Here is a 12,791-nt window from a genome sequence, read left to right on the forward strand (position 1 = left end):
CACCGAGATCACTGATTATGAAGAACCGGCCTCCGACGAAGAGCGAATCCTTCGTAGAGTAATGAGAAAACAGAAGAGCTCAGATCGCTCAGACTTGTTGTCAAACTGCTCTGGCATCTGTAATGAAGTGTGAATTGATAATAAATTAATAAGACTGCTGATGTAAAGACTGAATTATGTAATCCCATTTTCTTCTGGTGAGCAGAGAAGATGCCAGAGGGGTGGGAAGTTGCCACACACACACACACACTCACTAATGCAACACACAGTGTGGCAGGCTAAGAGCAAGCTAACAAAAGAGAGCTGGTGGAAACGAAATGAGGGACAATATCTCGCAGCTGCCTCAACGTCTTGTTTTAGAAAAAATTACAAAACAGTCCCATTTGAAAATACTTTCTCACACCTGATTCTGAATTGAACAAGATCCTGATTTCAGACTTCACATGGTGGTCGAGCTGGAGAAACCTTCCCAGGTCCTTGAGTCCAGCGAGTTCTAGTTCGGACTCTCCAGTAAAGACGTTGGTAATATTATATTTGATTTGTGTCTGTCCACATCTCAGCGATCCAGCTCGCAGAGGAGCAGTGGCGGTTTCCAGCTTCCACTAACATAGAGTCATAACCACATTAGCCGGACTCGGACAAGACAGATCGTTCAACCCCAGAGAATAATAACCTCTGCTCAGAACTCGGGCTCAGAGTTCAAACTACATTTCCTCTTCCAGCTCAGACCTCGATAACAGCAGCGTTTAATTTAGTGGGAAATACGAGAAGCGTTTAGCGGTGGACATCTTTTTGGCAGAGAAAGGAAGAACATTTCCTACAAACCACCGTCGCTCTCTGCATTAAGTGGTTTTGATGAAATCCCATCGCACTGACAGCTCCATTTAATTTCCTGACAGCAGGAGCTACTCACAGTTAACGCTTTCTCTCGCCTGCCAAAACACAACCAGGGCAAAAAGTCCCACACCTCTATTATCTGATACTGTCACATGACACGCGACTGAAAATCGTGCGTCCACTTTGTGTGATCTTTCCACCAAGATGTCGTCTTGAAGACCAAAGACACGTCTTCGTTTGAGATCAGCTGAGATTCAACAGATGAACAGACAAAACTAAGGACGATGTTTTTACCTCCCTCCAAACAAAACGCCAGTGCGTCACATGTCCGCTGACTCTCTGCACCTCCAACGCCTTCTTGTTCTATCCAACATCGGTGAGTCTGGATCACGAATTCCATGAGATGTTCAGGTTCAAGCCCAGAACGTTCTTACGGTGAGGCGATGGCACTAACCACTGTACCACCATTCCGCTTGTGTGGGGAAGACGGGGCAGTCAAATATAATCTCGAGCTCATGTATTTACTGAGGAGCTCCATCGTAGAGGACGGTTTCTTCTGGTGACACAGATGTTTCCCAGGTGATGTTGGCGCAGGTTGGACCACAGCTGGAGGGGCAGCGGCGGCACGAGCGGAGCGGTTTGTCGAAATAAAAGCCGGATCAAACAGAGTTAAACTCATTCATTTGAAGATGCATCCAATTAGCAGCCCTGCGATTTCTGTCGGGATGAGTCACTCGTGTCTCCAAATATAACCTCAGCTTTCATCACCACGCATTCACACAACCGCTCGTACAAACACAACCTCATGCATAAATTATCTCTCCCCCATCGCGGCTGAAACTAATGATTATATACTAGAATAGTAGAATCAAGGTGATCGGTTCACCACATTCGAATAATCAGTTATCAAAACAGCTGTCGATTCATTTTCTATCAATGGACAAATTGATTAATTGACAAATTGTTGTAGAATAGAGCTTCTATTCGTGTTTTGCATCAGCTGATGGCTTTTTTATTATTTTTATAACCGTTAGTAGAGATGAGCCGAAATGTCATCTGGACCTAAAACACCTACATGAAGGACGAGTTTGTGTTTTTTGTGAGGACATTTTTGATTTGTGTCGTAAAATAAAGGTTTTGCTTTGTATGATTAAAAAAAATCGAAATCTGAAATATATTCTATTCAACATCAGTCATACAAATAAAAGCAGCAAATCTGGACAGTTTAGGAGCTAGATCCAGTTAAAACCAATCCCTCGAAACGATTAATGAAATTACTTTTCAATCAATCCAATAATCAATTCATTGCTCCTCAAAACCAAATCACAACATTCTCAAATGAAAGAAGTGTAACAGGAGCGTTGCATCCTGGGTCGGGTCAGCACGGCCCACGCGTCCGCTCTGTTTGCTGATGTCCCCACAAGACTCAGTCAACAAACACCCACGCTGATGAGAAAACACACCGTCTGCTGCCACGACGGAGTCAAACTGTGTCTGTGATGCAGTTTCTGTGGAGGCGCTCTCGTCCTTTCCTGCACTTTGGTTTTCACGCTCGGTTTAAATCTCGATGCTCATTTGACGGCACAGACGCTGCAGTTAGCGACGTGTTGGAGAGCCTGAGAGCGTCTGGTGAGAGAGTGAACGTGTTCGCCAGAGAATCAAAGAATAGAAAAAGAAATGCACGTGTGGAAAGAGTGAGATTACAGTGTAATGCATCACGTGTGTGTGTGTGTGTGTGTGTGTGTGTGTGTGTGTGTGAATGATGAGGTCACTCGTGGATCCTCCCTGCTGCAGATGGCTTCTAATGTCATGCAGCGCTGAGTTTATTTCCTTGATTGCTCGCTGTGACGCACACATTTTCTCCTGGGATAGATTCGATTAATTCGCTAAACACGACAAATCCACACAATCGCCCGTCTATCAAGATCCAGATTCTTCCTTGGGTCATGTCCCATCCCTCCACAGACGCTTATTGAAATCTGGAGGAAACTAGAACTCAGAGAGCGTAAACCTCGACCAGAGCCCAACAGTTCCCGTATGAAACCACGTAAAAACTCCTCAACACTGAAGAAACATCACTCAACAGCCAAACTGTCTCACAACTGGCTTTGAGTTCAGTTCTATGTGCTTCTTTGTGCTCTGCAGTCATCTCTCTCTTCACAACCCCCACTGGAAATCAGCAGGAAGGATCCCTGTTTATCTGTTTCCCCTCACAACCCACTAAGATGCACATAAAACGCTCCTGAAGCCCACAGACGTCAATAGAATCTGTTTTCCTGCTCACCCTCAGTTGGAGAGTCTTTTCTCATGAGTGTAACAGGAGCGTTGCATCCTGGGTGAACGGCCCACGCGCCCGCTCTGTTTGACGATGTCCCCCTCAAGACTCCACAAACACCCACGCTCATAATAAAGAACGCCGTCCGCTGCCAACACGGAGTCGGACCAGAGGAGGAGACATTCAGCCGTATGAGGCCGTGAGAAGTTAAAACTCAAAAACAACAAGATGTTCTCATCAAGGTTGCGATCTCTTCTTCATGACACTCTACTCACAATCTTTTACAGTCGGACAACCACACAAATAAAATCTAAATCGTCGTCTCCTCACGAGTTTGTTTGTGTTTGGAAAAGATTTACTTTTCTTGTTGGGATGATTTACTCCGCCTCATTGTTGACAGGCTCTCGGCTCGCCTGAGGTTTCAAATGTTAAATCAATATCATCTCCTGACACTGGTCAGAATGAGAGAAGTTCTCTGGAGGAGTGGGTTCACAGACGTCCCCCCCTCACTGGTAAAGTCCTTGAAATGCCCACTGAGCTGGGGGAGGGGGAACATTGTGTTCTGTTTCATTGTACAGACACACGTTCACCAGTGTCTGGCTCTTTCTCTCCATCCTGCCCTGAACGAAGCTTCCTTCTGTTACTCAGACTTTCAACCATCCACCAGCATTTTTTCCTCCATCGTCATCATCATCCATCATTTTCCCATCAGCTTCTCAGGCCTGAGCTTCAGCAGGACTCCTGCTGAGGCCGTGTGTGAAGGATTCATCAACTATTCATGTCTTGTTTTCCGGGCCACAAGGACGGAGGTGGCAGAGTCGACTCGGCCCCTCAGCGGTGATGTATTGGCGCGATAAACCCCCCCCCCACACAGAGAGCGTCCCTCCACTTCCTGCTCATCTGGACCAACCGCAGCGTGACATCTGCACGCAGCCGTACGAGGAGTGACAGTTTTATTCTGCTGCAGCGTGTTCCTTCACGGCTGCAGGCCCATACAGGCCAAGTACATAAGAGCAGCCTGAGAGGAGGGGATGTGACGACCGGCTGATAGAGTCACTGGGTGGTAGCTCCGTCCCGGCTGCACATGCACGAGTCCCCTTTGGGAGAATCTGCGAGTCACGTCATTGTTCCCCTGCTCGGGCTGGCAGCGTGCACTGTCACCCTGGTGGCACCAGGGCGGCTAGCAACACCATGTCAAACAGTGACGTCAGCTCTCTGCATCCATTTTGGCTTTGCTCGTTGCAAAATGGACTGAAGAGTCAGGCTGAGGGCAGCTGAGAGAACCTGCAGCACACAGGAGAGACACAGTGCAACACAGCTGTGTGCACAACCGCTCCCACCTCAGCTCTCATCAGCCTCATCTTTTAATGTTCAGGTCATTAGAATTCAACGTTAATTGTGTTGTGAGCTGCCGTCGCTGCATAATGGGTTTCACACAGAAGGTGTGACTGAGCAGCTGAGTCGATGCAAATGAAATTCATGGAAGAAGATTCCCAATCACAGACACAACAGCCTCAGGTATTAGATAATAAAACCATTTACACCCGAGTTACCGTCCAAATCAAAATGAAATGGGTTCTCTCCCGATCCACGTGTCATCTGCGTAAGAGACGTAAACATAACCTGAGAAGCAGCGCTGTGGTTCTTTTAGCTACATGCTAACATGCTGATGTTTAACAAATTAGCACGTTAATATTTGCTGATTAGCACTAAACACGAGGAACTGCCACAAACGGAGCATTTGAGGAAATCTTGTGGGAAGCATGAAGGTCTGAGCCAACTTTAAAATCCATCGATACGTCGCTGGATCAGTGAAGAAGTTGAGCTGCTGCTGGAGGGTTCATCATGTAGAGACCATGAACATCTGCACAAAACATCACAGCAGTCCTTCCAGTAGATGTTGAGACATTTCACTGTGGACAAACGTGAAGGACCAGAAGAAGGTCCTGACATGACGCAATCAAATCAAACGTGCTTGGTGCAGCAGTGAATAATGTTCTGCAGAGCACCAGCGACTCCAGGAAGGAAATCTTCTGCGGCAGGGATTACAGAGACGGATTATAAAGCTTCTCCAGGAAAAACTCACCACGCAGATATGGTGACTGTTCGGCACTTTGCAGATGCTCTGCCGCAGCTCTTCTCTCCCTGAGAACAGTGGGTGTGAGGTTTTCTGAATCAGATTGTTGCTCTTGCTTCTCTGGGCATCAGAGCCATTTGTGTTTCTGTGTGTGTGTGTGTGTGTGTGTCACCTCATTACTGTGTAAAGTGAAATCTGAACTGAACACGATATTTTAAAGCAGAGCAGCAGAGGAGAGCAGATGCTTTATTTTATAGGTCCCACAACAATCCACTGGAAAAGGTCTAATTAAAAGGTTTTTGTAATTAGCGACTAATTGCTCTGAAGACGATGTTCTGAGTCACAATCACATTAAAGTAACGGTTTCACGTTTCAGAGACAGGAGCTAATTAGCTTAGCTCGGCACAAAGACTAACAGGGGAAACTATCGGCTATTCTCTAGACCTGTGTTTGAAAAGTGAAGCCAAAGCCTCTGGATCGCCCCCTGGTGGCTGGAGCCAGAGTCTGAGCAGGAGCGATCGGGGGTGGAGCCACAGTATCCAGAACGGAGATCAACCAATTGCAAATCAGTCTCAGCTGTCAATCAAGACGTTTGAACCGGTTTATAAATAATTAAACCAAACTTATGAGAAACAATTAAACAAACATCAGTGATAAAAACTAATTATACGAATCTTTGAGAAAAAAGTAATTTAGGGTGTACTTGTAATTTGGACCATGTCCCATCTACTAACATGGAGAACGTGAAGTCTGTGAAGTCTACTTTTTTATTTAAAGGAGATTTTAATCTCTTTATTTGTAGAATTGTATTCGATCCTGTAACGAACAACGAGACAGAAATATGATCGTTCTCTTCATTTGATTTGTAAATGAACTGAGTCACATCGTCCTTCTCCAAGTTCGTTTCTATAAAAATAATGAATGAATCACAAGGAACGTTTTAAATTAAACCTTAATTATCTCTGATTAATGTGACGTACCAGCAGAAGTATTTAATTAAGAGACAGGAAAGTATTATATCCTATAACCACGTGCCTTTGTTTGCAGACGATGTTGGAAACCTCTTGTGGCCTAAACGCACTTGTCACTTGTTAATGGAGAGTTATCGCTGCTTCGACCTGCCTCCCCCCCCTCCCCCGTCTGGACACGAGGGGGGGGGGAGGCCATTTCTCTGTCACAGTAAATCTTCAGCGTCACGGGTACAAAAAAAAAAAAGAAGAGCTTTCTTGAAACGCTGCAGCACAAATGATCCAGCTCTGATCAAAACGTTGAGACGCTGTCTGATCTCGACGACGGCTCGATGACTTCAGGTGGAACGACCTGTTTTCCTTTTTCTCTATTTCTATATTTCTCCTGCACTAACACATCCCAGCCCCGGTGCTGCCGGCTGCAGGGAGAGGCGAGTTGTAACTTGTGACGGGGCTAATCTCAGCGGACCGACCCGAGCACGGCCCAATCAGCAGGAGTAACGGGCAGAAAATGAGAACACCAAACAGAGCAGCTCCCCTCGCTCCTCCTGCTCTCAAAGTGGAGCTCCTGAGTGTGCAGCTGCGTGAACAGGCCTTTGAGTCTCACCGGCTGCTAAAGATTTAACATCACACTGTTTCTGTGTCTGCCGTGACGTCTGGTGTCGAGTGGTTGCTAAGATACTAATAAGAACTCATGTTGTCAAAGAATAAAATGATAAGTTGCTTTAGATGTTTACATCTTAACCTCAGTACAAAGACGTCGACGTACGTCAGTGTCCGACTGACAGACTCTGCTGGGTCAGATGGAAACAGATGTATGAACGGTGGAATATTCTTTTAGCAACTGGTGTAAACATCATGATCAGAGTAATCTGTCTCTAATAGAAATGTTGTTGTCCAGGTAAACGCAGACTTCATCGATTCAAACAGACAAGGGCGGCAGGTGATGATCTTTCTCATTAGCAATTCATTTGATTAATTTCCCAATTAATCATTTGTTAAATTCGTTCAAATGTTCATTATCACGTCTCGCAGCCCAAACTGATGCATTTAGAACCTTCCTGCACTGGAACCAACGGTTTGAAACCAGACACATAAACAGAATTCTGTTTATAGGTTCCATCATCTCAACCAGGATTCAAACTGAAAACCTCTGATACGTGGTTTTCAGAAGGTTTTCCTCCTTATAATCTTAATAATCACTGGGAGAAATTGATAATTGTAGAGAAATAAGCCTCCGGAGGGACGGACTGATGATTCCTGGATGTGAAATACATTCGTTCTATTCAAGATCTGGTCACAAGCACCAAGTTAAAGCAAAGAAGACAATCAACATTCATTTGATTGTGTCGAACTGGAGCCGTCAACATGATGTTGCAGCCTAATAGAGACTAATTAAGAGGCTGAGAGAGCATCAGGCTTTAACTTGTACAATCACAAACTATAAATCACACTGTCAGGACACACACACACACACACACACACACACACACACACACACACACACACACACTGGGCTGCAGTGATGGCTGCCACAGGAACATCACACATGAAAAGTTGTAAAACGCATCACCTCTAAAACACGTGATTGGACGTGGGTCTGTTTCCTGCAGCTGAATCAGGATCAGTTCAAAAGACACAAACAAGAACGAACACAACATCACACAATCAGCACAAAGCGGGTTTCAGCCCCACTGACAGAAAAACCACCGCAAAGCAACACCACAAAATTGCTCATCACTCCTCCTCCTCCTCCTCCTCCTCCTCCAGTCCGTCATATTCTCCCCGCTGGGTTTCTACAAGGTCATTGTGGCGCACGACGCAAGACAGGACGCACCGGCTGCATCCGCACGTTTGAGCTCCTCCTGATATTGTACCAATCAAATGTAGCCGCACAGAGAAAGGAAGAGTTTTTATAAAAGGTGGGAAAAGTCGTTTATATGCGTGTACTGGAAGGAAAAGGCGGAGCTGGAGACGGAGAGGGAGAGGGACAAGGGCGCCGGTGCCAAAACCATCACCAAAGACATGAAGCTGGATGCATGATGGGAAACTGGTGATATGAAGTGTGTAATGACATTAAACCATCACAGGCTCCGTCCTCCCTCTCCCTCTCCCTCCTCTGTACTCAGAGTGAGTCCTCTACGCTGGGATGGATGGATGGATGGATGGATGGATGGATGGATGGATGGATGATGGTGATCGCTCCTAACGCACCAGACCTCCCAGCAGGAACAAGAGGGAAACGCGTATTTCACCAAAAAACAAACAAACACACACAGTCAGAATATCTTTAAAAATCCAGTGTTTGTGATATTTCTGATTAATAATCGATATTTGTTCCACTCTGACTCCACTTGAGCTTCGATTTCCTTCGGGCACAGGTTTAGGGGTCATTACGCAGCGCAAAGGCCTGGAAATTGTTTTTTTGCCGTAAATAAATGTCGAGTTTCATCATAAACACGAGGAAATGTTCAGAGATGTCCTCCAGCTGCAGCTTGCACAGCTGAGAACGGACACAGCAGCGAGCGTTGATGCTTTAAAATGAATGCAAAGGTAAAGAAATTACGCATTGAAAGAGGAATTAATGTCCAACTCACCTTTCGTGAGGATCTCAGCTCGTGTCAGGGGGACCGGGATTCTCTTTTTTTATTTAAATCTTGCTGTGCAGGGAGTCACCCCGAGTCCTGGAAGAGGAAAAGGTCCTGTGCGCTCCTGTGATGTGCACTGACGTAGCAGCAGAGAGCTGCACCCTCCTCCCCCTCCGCCCCCTTACGCACCATCCTTCCTTGATGGAGAGATGGAGGCACCGCCCCCTCCTCCTTCTCCTCCTCCACCTTCTCCTCCATCCCCCTCTCAGCCTCTGAGGGAGAACAGTGGGGGGGGGGGCTGCTTGCTTTACTTTGGAGACTCTGGACATTAGAGGGTCACAGTGCGCACAGGATGGCGCACAGCCAGGTGGAACCCGGGATCTGTGCGTGTCCCAGTCTCTCGTGCTCCATTTGCACCAGTAGGTTGGTGCAGTGAACTGTGCGGGACGAGCGTCTCCCTGCACGTGCTCACGCTCGTGCCTCTAATTGGCCTCGTTGGAAAGAAAGAGTAAAAAAAAAAAAAAAAAAAAACTACACACGAGTGCCCCTGGTGGGCAACAACTGAAGTTCCATTCGTTGTGTTTGTGTTGTAGTGACTCAGGCCAGAGGTTCATAGATAGATGGAACATATCACAGGAATAATGTGATTTAACCTATTTTATACACAAGAGACATTAGAACTATACTGAAAATAATTTACCTCAATAACCTTTGAGCACTTTGTTCCCTGAAGAGTCTCTTATTTAACAGTGAACTGTTACAGAGGAGGTGATGATCAATCTAAATGCTTCTGTATTCAGGATGTAGTTATTCTCACCCCCCCCACCCCCTCACCCACCCCTCCATCAGGTCGTTCAGTCGGATCCCCACTGACTCTCCAGCTGTCGTCTGATTGTCATCAGGATCTGATGAGGTCCGTCATCTCGCTCCAGGCCTCCAGCTGCTTCTGTCTCAGTGGGTCATCTATTGATCAGCTGCTATCTGCAGGAGGCAGCTCCTCCGCCCTCCGTCCTGCTCCGTCTGATTGTGACGGGTGATGAGTGGATGTTAGAGGCTTTAAGTTTCATTAGTGTCAGCGAGTGTCTCAAAAACCACAGCAGCAACATTACTGGAGCGTTTTATCACAGTTCTCCACAGGGACATAGAACGTGGACATTACTAGGACATGGAGGACGTGAGGCCCAGTGTCCTGGACTCATTCATTACTAAAGGACAGAGTGATGTCTCTGCACACGAAGAGTGGAATCGTCCATGAATGATCCAGAGTTGCAGTGTTGGCTCAGTGTGTTGCTCACAGACACATTTAAGGGCTTCAGGTTGTTTTCTATGATAAATCTCCAACGTCAGTTCTGTCAGATTTAAACGTCACCGTCCGTCTGATTCTACACGAACGAACCGGTCGACACAACAGAAGAGACCGAAAGAGAGAAAAGAAAAGAAGAAGAGAGATGAAGAGGAACAGAAAGAATGATAAAGTGTTGACTGATTACAACAACAATTTCAATTCCAGGCATCGAGTTTCCTGCACAGTAACAGAGCAAAGGCCAATTTAACGACGAGGCTCTACAGGGATTTCAAACACAGCTTCCTGTGACTTTGTGTCCCTCTGTTTTACCCATGATGCAACATGATCCACTGTCATTCATGACGAGTTAAACATCACTTCCTGTTCCTGTGTTTTAACTTGATGATAATCAGCTGAGGTTCATATCTTCAATTCTTACAATTAAATAAAGAAACAAGGCTTTCGATTCCGAACACTTGTCACCACCTGGTGGCCACTTCATGTATTACCGATGATACAAACCTCATTAAAACTATGAAACCAAGACTTAATGAACTCACCATGAAAGTACATTAAATACTACACGAAGTACTTTAAAACACCTCCTTCAATGTGACTCTCGTCAAACTTCAACATAAACTTTCTCTTTGATTTACATCAAAATACAAAACAACACACAAAGGTTTGTTTCTCTGGAGTTTTTCATTATTTATTTATATAAAAATATTATATGTATAATCTATAGTATACATTTATATTCATGATACATTTTAATAGAAAAGCTTGACTGAAAAACACCAAATTAAAGGATTAGATAATTTGTGCTCAATGGTCAGGCGCGTGCGTCTGACTGATGCAAATGAAAGCGCCCCAGCTGCGCCCCCTTGCGTCCACAGTGTGCAGCTGCAGAGGAGGAGGAGGAGGAGGAGGAGACACCAGGAGAGACACCATCGACAGATTCACACACACACACACACACACACAGAGACATGAAGGCAGAGCTGCGTTCACCTCCTGCACAGACCTGCAGATGATGAAGATGAGAAGGATGATGATGATGATGATGATGATGGCGGCTCTGTGAGGACGTGGGAGCAGGAGGTCTGCTGGTCGGTGTGTTGTGCAGCTCGTTGTCGTGTCGTTGGAACAAGATGCATCCGGAGGAAACGCGTGTTTTACCATGAGAGCAGGAGGCGGCATGGATCTGCTCTGGAGGATCCTCGCTGCTCTCAGCCTCGACTGCTTCAGAGACTCTTCGTCCTCGAGGTGAGAGCTGATGGTTCGGTTCCTCGATTTAAAGCCAAAGATCATCCACCTGTGATATTCTGATAATCTGGATAATCCCATGTTGTGTAATCTTCACTGCACATCAGGCAAAAGCTGAATTGTTATTTTTTTTTAAGTTTATCTCATTTTATCTTTTATTCAAAAGGTAAAATATCATCCATCGCTCCCCAGTTGTTATGACAACAGGTTTTCTGAGCCACTCTCGTTCTGTCAGTGAGCTCAGATGATGTTACACAACCTGCCTCTGAATGTGTCCACAGCGTTGAAAAGGCCACATTGATTGTTTGACTGATTCGGTTTATCAGTGATGCAGGTTTCCACTGCAGCAAAGCAACAGGCTGCACCGGAGTCCAGATGTTCGCAGGGATACAGATTCCTCCATGAGCCTTTCAGTGAACCTTCACCTCTGCAGATTATTGAGCAATCTCCACCTTAACTCCACCTCAACCGTGGTGATTTCAGGTTTTACCAGTTATTAAATCTTCACCGGGGACAAATCACAGCTTGTTCCTTGTTTGACAAACTGCAGCTGCTGCAGCGACAGATGTTTTTAAGATATTACAGAACAATTATTCTCGTTATTCTGGGGATTATTTAGAGTTTTGTGTCTTCTAACTGTTTAATTCTAGCAAAGATCACAGAGGACACGCTGCACACCACATTTAAATTCAAGAGATCCAGATTTCTGTTTGGATCAGCGCCCCCGGATATGTCTGATTAGTTTCCATGATTAATTATTCTCTGAGAAATGAAGGAAAATGTGGAAAAACAATGAAAAAAATAAAATAAAATCCCTAAATGAAAATGCTTTGTGTGGAACCACAGCTCGAATAACGTGTTCTTACTCGTCCCGTCCTTCCACCGAGTTTCATGGGAATCTATTCAGTGTTTTTTTGTGTAATCCTGCAGACAAACACACACACACACACAGATTGACAGAGGTGAACACGTTCCCTCCGTGGTCGACATGATAAAAGCAGCAAATCCTCACGTTTGAAAAGCTGGAACCAGAATATTTGGTTTTTAAAAACTAGAGCAGCTCCCAGCAGAGCTCTTCGAGTCACCGAGGCCCCGACAGCTCGTTTCGATTCAGTCAAGCTGCAACTCACACACTCAGATGTCTGATCCACTGCAGGCGCCAGACTGTTTCCATCCAGATCCATAAATCACTGAATGTAAAATGAGACAACTTGTTAAAGGAAGTGATGTCGATCTGTGCAAACATGTCAGTTCTTAAAGTTTCAGTTTCACAGAGAATGAATCACAGATCTGGATCAAACATCGGGAATAGAGTGAATGTAAATTTGGTTTTATAAGGTTGAGTGTCGGGTGAAGGTGTTTAGTTTGAGCCGCTCTGATTTATTTTATGATTGTTGATTGGGTTTGTTTTATTTATTTGAGTATTTAGTTTATTCTACTTCCCCAACAATCTTTTTTGAAAACAGTATCAACCCAGAACAGCAAATCTCTAACT

At 45.3% G+C, this 12,791-nt stretch overlaps 1 protein-coding gene across 1 annotated transcript in view; it reads right to left on the reverse strand.

Annotated features, from left to right (window-relative positions):
• The window catches only part of sv2a (synaptic vesicle glycoprotein 2A), a 29,228-nt gene extending 20,307 nt beyond the window's left edge, over positions 1-8,921 (reverse strand). Inside the window, exon 1 of the mRNA XM_069537505.1 lies at positions 8,755-8,921. The gene's annotated coding sequence lies outside the window, so the exon portion shown is untranslated. The remainder of the gene's footprint in view (positions 1-8,754) is intronic.
• Positions 8,922-12,791: the final 3,870 nt, after the last annotated feature.

Source organism: Paralichthys olivaceus, chromosome 13 (assembly GCF_024713975.1).
Source record: "Paralichthys olivaceus isolate ysfri-2021 chromosome 13, ASM2471397v2, whole genome shotgun sequence".
In the NCBI taxonomy this organism is placed as follows: domain Eukaryota; kingdom Metazoa; phylum Chordata; class Actinopteri; order Pleuronectiformes; family Paralichthyidae; genus Paralichthys; species Paralichthys olivaceus.